Source organism: Tursiops truncatus, chromosome X, assembly GCF_011762595.2.
Source record: "Tursiops truncatus isolate mTurTru1 chromosome X, mTurTru1.mat.Y, whole genome shotgun sequence".
Taxonomy (NCBI): Eukaryota; Metazoa; Chordata; class Mammalia; order Artiodactyla; family Delphinidae; genus Tursiops; species Tursiops truncatus.
Genome location: NC_047055.1, coordinates 87,755,937 through 87,772,518, shown reverse-complemented (window position 1 = coordinate 87,772,518; position 16,582 = coordinate 87,755,937). Strand labels below are relative to the sequence as shown.

Below are 16,582 nucleotides of genomic sequence, written 5' to 3'. Positions count from 1 at the left end.
TGAAAAACATAGGAGAAAATCTTTAGGATTTAGGGCTAGACAGAGTGTGGTATGATAAGAAATATATATTTGGTTTTTGTTCCTGGCACAGATCTCTTAAAAGCCCTGAGATTTCTTACGTGATAGGAGTGATAAGAGCATCTTTTGTTAATTTGTTATTCCTTACAAGCCCCTTCCAACGATGCCTGAGTTTATGCTGATGAAGGGACTCATGGTGGGTTCTTAGATAATTTTAGGGTGGGGGCTGGTTGCCAAAGGAACCAATCATTTGGTTATAGGGCTTGATTAGAGGGTTGAAACTTTCAGTCCCACTCCCCCCCCAACCTCCCTCCTAGAGAGGGGAGAGGAGCTGGAGATTGAGTTCAATCACCAGTGGCCAATGATTTAATCAATGGGGTCTACATGATGGAACCTCCATATAAACCCCTCCAGAAAAATCCCTAAATAATGAGGTTTGGAGAGCTTCCAGGTTGAACACAGATGTGCTGGGAGGAAGGCATGTCCAGAGAGGGCATGGAAGATCTGTGCCTTTCCCCCCATACCTTGCCCTGTGTATCTCTTCCATCTGGTTGTTTCTGAGTTGTATCCTTTATAATAAACTGGTAAACATAGTGTTTTCCTGATCTCTGTGAGCTATTCTAGCAAATTATTGAGCCTGAAGAAGGGGTCCTGGGAACCCCCAATTTATAGCTGGTAAATCAGAAGTATGGGTGGCCTGGGACCTGCAGTGACTGGCATCTGAAGTGGGGGCAGTCTTGTGGGATTGAGCCCTTTAACTTATGGGATCTGATGCTAACTCCAGGTAGGTAGTGTCAAAATTAAATTGAATTATTGGACATTCAGTTGCTCTCAGAGAATCAGAGAATGACAAAGTTTTTAGACTGGACACCAAAAGCATAATCCATAAAAGGAAACACTGATAAATTGGGTCTTGCCAAAAATTTAAAAACTTTTGTTCTGAAAAAGACCAGAGGATGGAAAGGATGAAGAGGATGAAAAGCCAAGCTACTGACTGGGAAAAATACTTGATGACAACATATCTGACAAAAGACTGGTATCTAGAATACGTAAAGAACTCTCAAAACTCAACAGTAAAATCATCCAAACAATTCAATTAGAAAATAGGCAAAACGCATGAACATTTCACCAAAGACGATATACAGATGGCAAATAAGCATATGAAAAGGGGTTCCATATTATTTACCAGGGAAATGAAAATGAAAACTACAATGAGATATCACTATACATATGTCAAAATGGCTAAAATAAAAAATAGTGACAACACAAAATGCTGATGAGGTTGCAGAAAAACTGGATCTCTCCTACACTGCTGGTGGGAAACGGTTTGGTAGTTTCTTATAAAACTAAGCATGCAATTCCCATACGGCCCAGCAATAGTACTCTTGAGCATTTATCCCAGAGACATGAAAGCTTATGTTTACATAAAAAATCTGTACATGAATGTTCATAGCAGCTTTACTGGTAATAGCTCAAAACTGGAATCAGTCCAGATGTCCTTCAACAGGCGACTGGTTAAGCAAACTGTGGTACATCCACCCCAAGGAGTGCAATTCAACAAGAAAAAGGAACGAACTGTTGATACTCACGCTACTTGGATGGTTTTTAAGAACATGATGCTAAGTGAAAAAAGCCAACCTCAAAAGTTTATATACTGTATGATTTGATTAATATAACAATTTTGAAATGACAAAATTTTAGACATGGAGCACAGGTTAGTGGTTTCCAAGGGTAGTGGAGACAGAAGGGAAATAGGTGTGGTTATAAAAGGGCAACACTAGGGATCCTTGTGATGTTGGAACTATTCAGTATTTTGACTATGGTGATGGATACACAAACCTACACAGGTGATAAAATTGTATAAAACTTGGTACATGCATATACACATACATGTATGAGTAAAACTGGGGAAATCTGGATAAGATGGTTGAATTGTATCAAGGTCAAAATTCTGGTTGGCATATTATACTTTTATTTTGTAAAATGTCACCATTGGAGGAAACTGGGCAAAGTGCACAAGGGATCACTGTATTATTTTTTACAACTGCGTATGAATCTATATCTCAAAATATATTTTAAGTAAAAAAAAATTTTTAAAGGATGTTCAATGTCAATGTTTAAAAAGATGTTCAAAGCTTTTGTACAGTAAAGGAAACCATCAACAAAACAAAAAGACAACCTACTGAATGGGAGAAAATATTTGCAAATGAGGTGACCGATAAGGTATTAATATCCAACATATATAAATAGCTCATACAACTCAACATCAAAAAAACAAAAAAAAGGGCTTCCCTGGTGGTGCAGTGGTTGGGAGTCTGCCTGCCGATGCAGAGGACACGGGTTCGTGCCCCGATTCGGGAAGATCCCACATGCCGCAGAGCGGCTGGGCCCGTGAGCCATGGCCGCTGAGCCTGCGCGCCCGTAGCCTGTGCTCCGCAACGGGAGAGGCCACAACAGTGAGAGGCCTGCGTACCGCAAAAAAAAAAAAAAAAAAAAAAAAACAATTAAAAAGTGAGCAGAAGAACTGAATAGACATTTTTCCAAAGAAGAAATGCAGATGGCCAACAGGCACATGAAAAGATGCTCAACATCACTAATCATCAGGGAAATGCAAATCAAAACCACAATGAGATATTACCTCACACCTGTCAGAAGAGCTATTATCAAAAAGTCTACAAATAACAAATGTTGGCAAGCTTGTGGAGAAAAAGGAACCCTTGTACACTGTTGGTAGGAATGTAAACTGGTGTAGCCACGGTGGAAAATGGTATGGAAGTTTCTCAGAAAACTAAAAATAGAACTACCATATGACCCAGCAATTCCACTCCTGGATATATATCTGAAAAAAACAAAAACACTAATTCGAAAAGATACATAAACCCCAATGTTCATAGCAGCACTATTCACAATAGCCAAAACATGGAAACCACCTGTGTCCATCAACAGATGAATAGATAAAGATCTATCTATCTATCTATCTATATCTATATATATATACACACACAATGGAATACTACTCAGCCATAAAAAATAATGAAATTTTGCCATTGCAGCAACATGGATCAACTTGGAGGGCATTATGCTAAGTGGAATAAGTCAGACAGAGAAAGATAAATACTGTATGATATTGCTTATATGTGGAATCTAAAAAATACAACGAACTAGTGAATAAAACAAAAAAGCAGTGGACTCACAGATATAGAGAACAAACTAGTGGTTACCAGTGTGGGGAAGAGGGGCAATATAGGGGTCTGAGAGTGGGAGGTACAAACTATTGGGTGTAAGACAGGCTCAAAGGTGTATTGTACAACACGGGGAATATAGCCAATATTTTGTAATAACTGTAAGTGGAAAGTAAACTTTTAAAAGTGTACAAAAATAAAAAAAATTTTAAAAAGATGTTCAATGTCATTAGCCATTAAGAAAATGCAAATTAAGACAATGATGATATAATCACTGCACACCTATTAAAACAGCTAAAAATGTTTTAAATAGCAACAATACCAAATTCTGGAGAAAATGCAGAAAAACGATCTCTCATATGTTGTCAGTGGGAATGTAAAGTGGTACAGACACTCTGGAAAACAGTTAGGCAGTTTCTTTAAAAAAGTGACCCAGCAATTGCACTTCTGGGCATTCATTCTAGAGAAATGAAATCTTACATGTACACAAAAATCTGTACAATTGTTCATAGCAATTTTATTTGTAATAGCCCCAAACTGGGGACAACCAAAATGTCCCCCAGTAGATGAATAGTTAAACAAACTGTAGTACATCTATAATATGGAATACTACTCAGCAATAAAAAGAAATGAACTATTGTTACAACGATAGTTGTAAGGATGGTTTTCAAGGACATTATGCTGAGTGAAAAAAAAAAACAATCTCAAAGGCCACGTACTGTATGGTTCCATTTATGTAACATTCTCAAAATAACAAAATTATAGAGATGGAAAACAGATTATTGGTGGCCAAAGGTTAGGGATGATGGTGGGGGTGAAAAGTACAAAAAGGGTAATAGCTCTGTATATTGATTGTGGTGGTCGTTACACGAATCTACACACATGGCAAAATGACAAGGAATTAGGCACACACATTGTACCAATGTTAAATTTTTATACTGCATTATGATTTTATAAGATGTAACTATTGGGGGGAACTGGGTAAAGGGTACATGGGATTTCTCTGTCTTATATTTGCAACTTCGTATGAATCTATAATTATTTCATAATAAAGAGTTTTTAAATATCACAATTACGCTGGGAAATTTTATTATAATATAATGGGTCAAGTAGACCAAAAAAAGAAGTAAAGAGGATTTGAAAAATATAATCAGTGCTAGATTTAATTCTGTCCAATTAATATACTCTTCTTTTAGACTCATGGCACAGTTAAAAAAACTTTAAATTGTGTAACTTGGGGCTTCCCTGGTGGCGCAGTGGTTGAGAGTCTGCCTGCTGATGCAGGGGACACGGGTTCATGCCCTGGTCTGGGAAGATCCCACATGCCGTGGAGTGGCTGGGCCCATGAACCATGGCCGCTGAGCCTGCGCATCCGGAGCCTGTGCTCCGCAATGGGAGAGGCCACAACAGTGAGAGGCCAGCGTACCAAAAAACAAAAAATTGTGTAACTTGGACTCAAAGAAAAAAATATTGATATTTCTTAAAAATTAGAGTTTTGGCAGGCTATATTACCAACAATACTACAAAAATCAGAAATATAGAATCAAAATTGCCAAGAGACTATGTCTTAAACATCCTCACCACAGAAAAGAAATGATAATTATGTGACAGGATGGAGGTGTTAGCTAAAGCTACTGTGGTAATCATGTCGTAATTTATAAATTTATAAACATATCAAATCAAAACACTGTATACCTTAAACTTACACAATGTTATACGACAATTATATTTCAATAAAAAAGAAATATAGAATAAAAAGATAACCAAATGACCAAAACTAGTTTGCAGTTAAGAAATAGTCTCTACAGATACAAACTACTACACATAAAATAGATTATAAGAATTTACTGTATAGCACAGGGAACTATATACAATATCCTGTAATAACCTATAATGGAAAATAATCTGAAAAAATATATATATAACTGAATCACTTTGCTGTACACCTGAAACTAATACAACATTGTAAATCAACTATACTTCAATTAATAAAAAGAAAGAAAGAAATATTCTCTAAGTAGAGTGATGGTTACTAGGGGCCGGGGGTTGGGGGAAATGGGAAGATGTTGGTCAAAGGGTACAAACTTCCAGTTATAAGATAAACAAGTTCTGAAAATCTAAGGTACAACATGGTGATTATTGCTAATGATACTGTATCATATACTCGAATATTGTCTAGAAAGTAGATCTTAAATGTTCTTATCACACACACACACACAAAGTGGTAATTATGTGACATGATGGAAGTGTTAGCTAACACTATGGTGATAATCATTTTGCAATATACAAATGTATCAAATCAACACACTGTACACCTTAAACTTATACAATGTTATATGTCAAGTATGTCTCAATAAAGCTGGGGGAAAAAGAAATATTCTCTAAACATGGCAGGATTGGGACTTCCCTGGTGGTCCAGTGGTTAAGACTCCGCGTTTCCATTTCAGGGGGTGCAGGTTCAATCCCTGGTCAGTGAACTAAGATCTCACATGCCACATGGTGCAGCCAATAAATAATTAAACAAACAGACAAACATGGCAGAATTGAAGATAAATTCAATAATAAAATTATAAACTTCATACCTCATTTTGAGACATGGCTAAAGTTATATTTAAGGGACATTTTAGCCTAAAATGTTTTTAATATTTAAAAAGAAAAGCCAAAGATAAATGAATTAAGTGCTAAACTTAAGAAATTAGAAAAAGAAAATAAAATATTCATGAGACACCTGATAAAGGTAAAAGAGAAGGAAATATACATGTACACACACACACACACACACTCACATATCACACATATACTCACACAATTTTAGGAAAGAAAAAGGAACTACTACCACAGATGTGGAAGTGACCAGAATAATTTAAGCATTATGTGCAGTTCTATGAAAATATAAAATCCCTAGCAAACATAAACCACCAAGGGCTTTACTGGTGGTGCAGTGGTTGAGAGTCCACCTGCCGATGCAGGGGACACGGGTTCGTGCGCCAGTCTGGGAAGATCCCACATGCCGCAGAGCGTCTGGGCCTGTGAGCCATGGCCGCTGAGCCTGCGTGTCCGGAGCCTGTCCTCCGCAACGGGAGAGGCCACAACAGTGAGAAGCCCGCGTACCGAAAAACAAAACAAAACAAAACAAAACAAAAAACCATAAACCACCAAAATTAAACCCCCCAAAAGAAGAAATCAGTAAAGACCAGTAATCAGAGAAAAAAAAATAATTAAAATTTACCATTTTAAAAGACACCAGTTCTAAGTGTGTTTATAGCTGAACTTTAAAAAGGAGATAATTTCTATGCCATTTTAACATATAAAAAGATAGAAATCTCCTGAATTCCTTTTAAAAACTGCCATAACCTTAATACCAACACATGTTAAATATAGTACAAAAAAAGAAAAAAGAAAACTATAAGCAGTTTTCTTATAGTGGCAAAAATTTTAAATAAAATATTACTAATTCAAATCCAAATGTATCTTTTTTTTTTAAAGATTTTTTTTTGATGTGGACCATGTTTTAAGTCTTTATTGAATTTGTTACTATATTGCTTCTGTTTTGTTTTTGGTTTTTTGGCCACAAGGCATTTGGGATCTTAGCTCCCTGACCAGGGATCGAACCCGCACCTCCTGCATTGGAAGGCGAAGTCTTAACCACTGGACTGCCAGGGAAGTCCCCAAATGTATCTTATAAGAAAAATTCCCCTTGACCAAACAGAATTCTTCCAGGAAGGCAAAGATGCGGCCACATTACACATCAATGTAATTCATTACAACAACCAATTAAAGAGAATAATACCATAAGGCTGTTAATATCAAAAAGCATCTGACACAATTCAGGAGCTATTCCTAATAAAAATACAAATTAAAATAAGAACATTAAAGAACTGTGTAAATATTACAACTACTACCCCCAAAATCACCAGAAAACATTATGCTAAAAAAAAATGCCCAGATAAAAAGACTTAATATCATTAAAATGGCAATATTCCCCTAAATGTTGTACAGGTTCAACACAATCCCTATCAAAATCCCAGGGGCATTTTGGAAGAGGGTAATGAGCTCATCCTAAAATTCAGATAGAAATGCAAGGAACCTGAATAGCCAAAACACTGAATAAGAACATAGTTGGAGGACACACATTTCTCTATTTCAAAACTTGCTACAAAGCTATATAAATCAACACAGCATGGTACTGGCATAAAGGAGGCATATAAATGAATGAAATAGAATTGAGAATTCATAAATAAGCCTTTACACTCATGGTCAGTTGATTTTAGATAAGGGTTTCAATACAATTCAATGGGGAAAGAAACATCTATGACATCAAAAGCACAAGCAACTGGGACGAAGTGAGAGAGTGGCATGGACATATATACACTACCAAATGTAAAATCGATAGCTAATGGGGAGCAGCCAAATAGCATAGGGAGACCAGCTCGGTGCTTTGTGTCCACCTAGAGGTGTGGGATAGGGAGGGTGGGAGGCAGACGCAAGAGGGAGGGGATATGGGGATATATGTATATGTATAGCTGATTCACTTTGTTATACAGCAGAAACTAACACAATAATGTAAAGCAATTATACTCCAATAAAGATGTTTAAAAACAAGCACAGCAACAATAACAAAAATAGATAAATTAGACTTCATAAAAATTAAAAACTTTTGTGCTACAAGGTCACCACCAAGAAAGTGAAAAGACACCCATAAAATGGGAGAAAATATATGCAAATCACATATCTGACCAGGGGCTTGTATCCAGAATATATAAAGGATGCTTACAACTCAATGATACAAAGACAAATAATCTAATTAAAAAATAGGCAAATAATTTGAACCGATATTTCTCCAGAGAAGACATACAAATGGTCAATTAAACATATTGTCTTAGTGTGTTCAGGCTGCTGTAATGAACTACGATAAACTGGGTGGCTTAAACAGCAAACATTTATTTCTTACAGTTCTGGAGGCTGGGAAATCCAAGCTCACACGTCAGCAGATTGGGTGTCTGGTGAGAACCTGCCTCCCGATTCATAGGTGGCTATCTTCTTGTTGTGTCCTCACATGGCAAAAGGTGGAAGGGGGCTCTCTGAGGTCTCTTTTATAAGGGTACTAATCCCATTCATGAGGGCTCTACCCTCATGACCTAATCACCTCCCAAAGGCCTCACCTCCTTATACCATCACACCACGGTTTAGGATTTCAACATAGAATGGGAGGGGCGCATAAACATTTAGTCCATTGCAAACATGAAAAGTTGCTCAACATTCATTAGGGAAATAGAAATCAAAACCACAATGAGATACCACTTCACACCCACTAAGATGGCTAGAATAAAAAAAAAAGACTTGTTAAGTGTTGATGAGGATATGACACATTGGAATCTTCATATATTGCTGTGGGATGTAAAATGCCAAAAACAGTTTGGCAGTTCTTCAAAGGTACCATATGATCTAGCAATTCCACTTCTGAGAGAAATGAAAACATACGTCCGCACAAAAACTTGTACACAAATGTTCACATCAACATTATTCATAGTAGCCAAAAAGTGAAAACAACCCAAATGTCCATCAGTTGATGAATGAATAAACAAACTGTGGTATATCCATACAAAGGAATATTATTCAGTAATAAAGAATGAAGCACTGATACAAGCTATAGCACGGATGAATCTTAAAAACATGCTAAGTGAAAGAAGATAGTCACCAAAGATCATATATTGTTTGATTCCATGTGTATGAAAGGTCTAGAATAGGCAAATTTATAGAAACAAAGTAAATTAGTGGCTGTCTGCAGCTGGAGGTATGGGGTGGGAATGAAGAATGAGTACAATGTTTCCTTTTGGGGTGATGAAATGTTCTAAAATTGGATTATGACAGTGGTTTGCACAACTCCTTGAATATACTAACAACCATTGAATTGTAAGCTTTAAATGGTGAAGTTTATGGTAGGCGAATTATATCAATAAAGCTGTTAGGAAAAAAAAAAAGATCATGTAGCTAGTAAGTGGCCATGAAGGATTTCAAACCCAGTATCTGGAAAGGTGAAGGTATTCAACAAATGTTTGTTGAATGAATGAATGAATACCCTTCACTTTCAAATTAGCAACAAGATAGGGATACCCTCTATCAAGTATCATTCAACATTGTTCTGAAAGCTCTAGCTAATGCAATAGGAGAAGATGAAGTAATCAGAATAAATATTTGAAAGGAAGAGAGAGTATCATTGTTAATTGGATGTGACATGATGTTATATCTAGGAAAACTAAGAGACCATAAAAGGCAACTAGAATTCACATGAGAATGTGATAACTGGATTGGATAAGAAATAATATGCAAAAAAGAAATAAAAAATTTTTAATTTATATAATTTTTCTATGGAAATAGAGAAATGTGCTATTCACTGTGATGATATCAAATTTAAAATATTTAAGAATGAACTTTTCAAAAAAGGTTCTGAATCTATAAGAAGAAAATTATAAAATATAGTTTTAATGGTTGCTTTTGAAGTGAAATAAAATGTTTTTAACATTCATGTGGAAGAATAAATGCTAAAAAAGATTAAAGAAAACAACCAAAAAAAAAAAGGAACAGTGAGGGGATTAGCACTATTCAATATTAAAAGTATTTCTAAAGTCAAAACAATTTTTTGAAAGGGAGTAGATACATATATCAGAAGAAAAAACAGAGTTCAGAAATAGAATGATATACATTTGGGAATTTATGTGACAAAAGTGGCATTTAACTGAGTTAGAAAAGGCTATTTATTTAAATGATTGGCGCAGGCAAATTTTCTATCCAAATGGAAAGTAGAAACTTTGATCTCGTCTCACACCACACACCAGAATTTTCCAGTTGGATTACAATTTAACTTTAAAACAATAAAAATTTAAATTTAAAACATGTATTTATTTAAGCACAAAACAGCGAGAACCCACTAGGCAAAACACGATATTCAGAACTTGTTAAGGAAAAATTACCTAATCAGATAATTATTTTTTCTAATTATATGTGAATACACCTTTCAAAAATCAAGATATAAAGAGAGATAAAGGGAAAAAATTACAATAAATGACAGAAGGTTAATATCCACAAATTAGTAAGACAAACTACATAAAGGAAAAAATAAAGACCAAAGGATATGAAAATTTTTAAAAATGCATTTCAAAGGCCAATAAATATGAGAAGATATTCAGCCACCAGGTGTCAGGAAAATGCACATCAAGGTAAGCTACATACTGTTGTGTTTGGCCCTCAGAATGGCAGAAATTAAAAAGTGCAGCAACATTCAGTGTGGGAGATGATTTTGGAATGAGCCCTTTTATATGTTGCTGGTGGGAGTTGCAATTTTACAAAAGTTTTGGACTTAAATTTCAGTACATACCATCCACTTCAAGGAACATCCATTCCTGCACCTAAATAATCACTCAGATGACAGTCTCTGGCTATAATTTAGAAATCAATAACAAAAATTACAACTTTTTGGGAAATGAAAATCTCATATCTAAATAACTAAGGGATCAGAGAGAAAACCACAACAAAAATTAGAAAATATTATTAATAAACTGTGGTGGAAATGTTACATATCAACACTTGTGACATGGAGCTAAAGTGTTCTTAGAGAAAAATTCATGAACTTAATGCTTATACTGTAAAAGAAAATGATTAAATATTAATGAGATAAGCATTCAATTTAGGAATTTAAAAATAAGAATAAAAGAAAAAACCCAAAGAAAAGAAACAATGAAATCAAGGGCAGAAACTAATGACACAGAAAACAAAGATACAGGAGGACCAAGAAGGTCAAAGGTAGGTTTTTGAAACAATCCCATCTCAATCCTAAGACCACCCACAGAGCTCCATCACTCACACCACAGAAACCTTGACCATCCACCCAATAAACCCCATCATATACCTCATAGACCCTGCAACACTCATCCCGCGGCCCTCATCACTCACCTCAAAAATTCTCCATCTCACTCACTCATTCACTCTCCATTACTCACTCCACAGGCTCTCCATCATTCATTCCACAGACCACCCATAACTCTCCTCAAAGACCCTCATCACTTACCTCACTGAACTCCCATCATTCATCTCACAGACCCCTCCATCATTTACCCCACTAACCCCCTATGACACCCCACAGAACCCCCATCATTCGCCCCTCAGGAACTCCAGCACTAACCCCAAAGAGCACACATCACACCTCCGAGACTGTATCACTCACACCACAGTCCCCATTCCTTACTGCACTTACGCCTGACCACTCACCCCACAAACCTCCATCGCTTATCCCACAGACCCAGTCACTTACTCCACATACCCCATCAGTGGCCTCCGGGGATCTTCATCACTCACCCCACAGACTCCTCATCGCTCACCTCACCGATACCCCCTGCTCACCCTATAGACCCTGCATCACTATGACCCCACAGACCCCCCAATACTCACCCCACAGACTACCTATTACTTTCCCTACTGCCCCCACCATTCACCCACAAACCCCTATCACTACGCACCTCCTCATAAGTGACTCCAGAGAAGCCCCATCACTCACCCCACAGAGTACCATCACTGAGCCCGAAAGCCATGTCGTAACACCCCCATAATTATGTCAACGTTTTACTGGCCCTAAATCGCCGCCTCTGTTAAACTCAGTCCCGGAGCCAGAAGTATTGAAATTGCCTCTGCGGGACTCCCACGTTTCTGGACTTCGCACCGCACATGCTTAGTGTCGGCGCGGAAGCGGCCGTTAGCCCCCAATTACACTGGGTGCACTCACGAGGTGTCAGTGCGTGTGCGTGTCTGTGTGTGTCGGAGGAGAGGCGGGCTTGCCGATTTTCTTTAGTGACTTTGTCAGGCCACTAACATGGCTGTCCCCTTGGGAGTGTCTCTCCGGGAGTCGCCATCTTGGGAGGGTGGGCATTTCTGCTGCGCCGGAGCCAGCGGGCCCCCGCCAGACCTTCCCCGGTGGGGCTTCCCGGGAGCCGATCGGGCCCAGCAGATCCGGCTGCAGATCCCGGACTCCTCCCTCCTGCGCCTCATGCTCCACCATTACCCCGAGGCGCGGGCCTGGCGCCTTCCCTTCTCTGTGCTCGGGGCCCCGCCCTCAGGCCGTATCCCCGGGGAGTCGCGGCATCTTCGCGCGTTGCAACCCCCCTTGCCCCTCTCCCCGCTCCTAGCTAGAAAGACACCTCCAAGGCACCGGCCCAGACACTGACCGGCCCCCGCCCCAGCCGCCGCTCCACTTCTCGGGGTGCGGAACGGCCCCCGATCGGCGCAGGCGGCTCGCGGCGGCAGGGCCCGGGGCGCCGCTACGTGCCCACCTGACGGCGCCTCTGTCCACCCGTCGGCTGGGGGCATCGCCCGGCTCTGGCTGTCACCGACCCTGGGTAGTTGCCACGGGGGGAATAGTACGTGTCAGATTTAGGCCAGGAAGCGGAAGTCGCCCGCAGCGAGAGTTTAACCACTCTGGGCGCAGGGAGCTGAGGTGATTGAGCGCCAGAAACCAAGCATCTGTGCAGGGAGCCATTGAGCTGGGTGTGTGTGGGGGGGGCTTGTGACATCAGTGGTGGGGCACGTCATCCAATTTTTTAAAAACTCGAGTAATCAGCCTTCCCAGTTTCCTTATAGAAGCATGAAGTTTAAACTTCTTTTCCAAAGATCCAAGTTTTGATTTGTTGCATTTTCATTAGTGTTCAGTTTCAAGTGCTAATTTGTAATTTTCCCCCCTTTGATCCAAGAATTATTTAGAAGTCCAGTGTCGAACATGCAAAAATTCTCCGAGACTCAAATGTCAAGGGAATGGTGACTTTATTCAGGCTGCTGCGACAAGAACAGCCCTGCGCAGTGTCTCCTGCAAGTTTGGTGGGCTTTGGCCCGCAGGTGGAATGCTGCTGAAGGGAGCTGGTTTTGATTTGGCCCATCTCATTCTGTTGTATCCTGTTCTCATACTTAATGATTAAAGAAGGAACTTAGAGGGAGTGCAGAAAAGTTTACAGTTCCTAACACCATTTTTCATTTCCTCAAACACAAAGTTAATCTCGATGTTAGTGATTTCTAACTTAATTGCACTGTGATCTGTGAATGTTGTCTGAATGATGTTGAGTCGAAATTTGTTGAAATTTGCCTTAAGGTTCAAGTACAGGCCTAGTTTTCAAAAATGTTCCATCTCTTGATTGAAAAAAACATATATTTTCCAATAGTTGGGTTTAGCGTATATGTTTATTGGTTCAAGCTTGTTAGTTGGGCTGTTAAAAATGTGTATATTGTTCCTCTTTGCTGTACAACTGAAACTAACACAACACTGTAAATCAACTATACTCCAATAAAATTTCTTTTAAATGTGTATATCATTCCTGATGATTTTCTTCTGCTTGCTCCCTGAGTTACTGAGATTTCCCACTGTATTGATAAGTCAGGGTTTCATTTCACCAGTCAATTTTTGCTTCCTATATTTTTAAGTTTTATTATTAAATACAAGTAAGGCTATTGTGTTGTTGAATAGATACAGCCAAATAACTTCCCCAAAAGATTTTTAACATTTCCTACTCCCACCAGCAAAATATGAGTCCATCAAGGCAAATCTTCTCTAGCACTGAATGTTGATACTCTAATTTTTGCCAATCAGAGGGCTAATTTAACTGCTTTAATTTGCATTTTCCTGACTACTTGTGCAACTGAAGATCTTTTTCTGTTTGTTGACCATTTAGATTTTCTCTTCTGCAAATCTTCATATCCTTTGTCCAGTTTTCTTTGGAGTGATTTGTCTTTTTCTTATCAATTTGTAGTAGCTCTTTGTACACTAGGGATATTAAGTCTTTGTTAGTTAGTGGCATTGCAATATTTTTCCCCTAACTCTTTTTGCCCTTTGCATTTGTAGTTGTCCTTTGATCTTTAATTAGAAAAATGTATTTTTTCATCAAAAATAAGTTTTCTTTTCTGGCTTCTGTATTTCCTGTCTTGTATGGTCCCCATTCCAGGTAGTCCTAAAAAGATAGTCCTAACATTTATTTCATTTTTATTGTTTTAAATTTTTCTACTTTAACTTTTAATCTAGTTGAAATTTATTCTGGTATATGGTATGAGATCAAGGTCAAGCTTCACTGTTGCTGCATCAAATAAAAACAAATCTAGAATTAGATAGGGAGAGACTAATTAGAAAGAAAGACTATTGCAATAGGGAGAAAATTCCCATCTCAGAAATCTGCAAGCATCTCAAAACCGAACAGAAAAAGGCTTTTTGTTTATAGATAGGGTAAGGAGGAGGCAAGCCAAGATAAGCAGAATCTGTGGAGGAGAAGCTGCACAAACAAGGGAATGACTAATGGGGTCTGACAGGAAAGTGCCCACTGTGGTCAGCTGATTCCCAGGACAAGCTGAGAAGAGGGGCACATTCCACATTTTTTGTGCTTGCTCAGGCTTGGGGGCAAGCAGAGTTCAGGAACCTGTAGGAAGGAGAGAAGCTTGGCTAAATTTTGGCTAACAAGCATTTTGTTGAGATTAATGAATGTTTTTAAGGAAAAGAATGAGAATTTGGAGGGTCTGTGTCTGGTCATGTCACAGGTAAACAAGGGGCGCCTGTGAGTCCAAAGTCATATAGGGAAGGGAGGTTCTTTGCAGTAAGCAAAGAGTAACACACAAGAGCACAAAAGAGTAAGGGAGGATCCCTCTGGTGGCACAGTGGTTAAGAGTCCGCCTGACAATGCGGGGGACACAGGTTCAATCCCTGGTCCAGGAAGATCCCACACATGCCATGGAGCAGCTAAGCCCATGCACCACAACTACTGAGCCTGTTCTATAGAGCCCGCGAGCTACAACTACGGAGCCCGAGTGCCACAACTACTGAAGCCCATGTGCCTAGAGCCCGTGCTCCACAACAAGAGGAGCCACCACAATGAGAAGCCCGCGCACCGCAATGAAGAGTAGCCCCCGCTCGCCACAACTAGAGAAAGCCCACGCACAGCAACGAAGACCCAACGCAGCCAAAACTAAATAAATGAAAAAAAAAAAAAGAGTAAGGGAATTTCTTAACCTTCACTATTTACCAGAATCACAGGGTTCAGGTAAAATCCAACATTATCAGCTAGCACGGTTTATGGAAGTTACTGCCCTATAGGCACTGAATTAAATGTCACTTCTGTCATATAAGGTCACAAATATATTTAGCTTGATCTGAACTCTATTGTGTCTCTATAATCTATATGATTTCAAAGGATTTTTGTTCTTGCAGATCTATTTTTCTAGGAACGCTGAAGTTCCTAGAATCATTTTATGAAGTTTCAAAATGAATGCTACGCACCCCACAAAACCCTCCACAAAACAAAACTATTGTTATTCTGATTGGAATTGTATTATTGGGTAACCCGAACGAACTTTTTGGCCAACCCAATATATTAATAGTTTGGAGAGAGTTAATGCTCTTTATTATAATAAGCCTTTGTATCTAGGGATTTGATCTGTCTCTGATTATGTCTTGTATTGTATGCTTCAATGATATTTCATAGTTTTCTTCTTATAAGTCCATCATCTTGTTTGGTTAAATTGATTCTTAGATATTTATAATACTTTTATTGTTATTGTTAAGACTTCTTTTTGCTAATCCTGTCTGCTAACTGCTAGTATTGTAAGAAAAGACCTATTTTTAAAATGTTATCTTATATTCAGCTCCTTATCAAAACTCCCTACCAATTCTGGTAGCTTCTTAGTATAGTCTCTTAGGTTTTCTAATTGTATAATCATATTAGATTTAGTTAATATTCTCTTTTATCTGCTATTTGATGTCATTAGTTCTTTTTCCACTGAATTAGCTATCCAATATGGTAACCACTAAGCTTACATGGCTATTTAAATTTGAATTTATTAAAGCTACATAAAATTTAAAATTCAGTTTCTTAGACACCTAGCCACATTTCAAGTGCTCAATGGCAGCATACGGCTAGTTGCTACTGTATTAGGCAGCTCTCTCTATATAGAACACGTCATCATTGTGGAAAGTTGTATCAGACAATGCTGAGCTAGAACCTTCAAATTAATGTTGAGTAATAGATGTGATAGAGAGCATCCCTATGGTGTTGTCACTTTTAATGGAAATCATTTTATCCATTTTACCATTTAGTATAAAGCTTTCTGGCAATTTTTGGAAAATGGTTTTGTCAATTTTAAGTCGTTTCCTTCTATTTCTATTTTGAGTTTTTATTATTAATATAATGGCTAATGAATTGTATCACATACTTTTTTATATCAATTAATAGTGTTACATGGCTTTTCTAAAGTGTTGGTGTAATGAAGTATATCGATTGATTTACAAATATTAAACCATACTAGCATTCCTGGAATCATCTTAATGGTTATGGTGTATTTTTTTTCTCAAAACATATCTGGATTTA

At 38.2% G+C, this 16,582-nt stretch overlaps 1 protein-coding gene across 1 annotated transcript in view; it reads right to left on the bottom strand.

Annotated features, from left to right (window-relative positions):
- Nucleotides 1-12,700, bottom strand: part of ZNF41 (zinc finger protein 41) — a 56,713-nt gene extending 44,013 nt beyond the window's left edge. Inside the window, 1 exon segment of the mRNA XM_019943447.2 lies at nt 12,521-12,700. The gene's annotated coding sequence lies outside the window, so the exon portion shown is untranslated.
- Nucleotides 12,701-16,582: the final 3,882 nt, after the last annotated feature.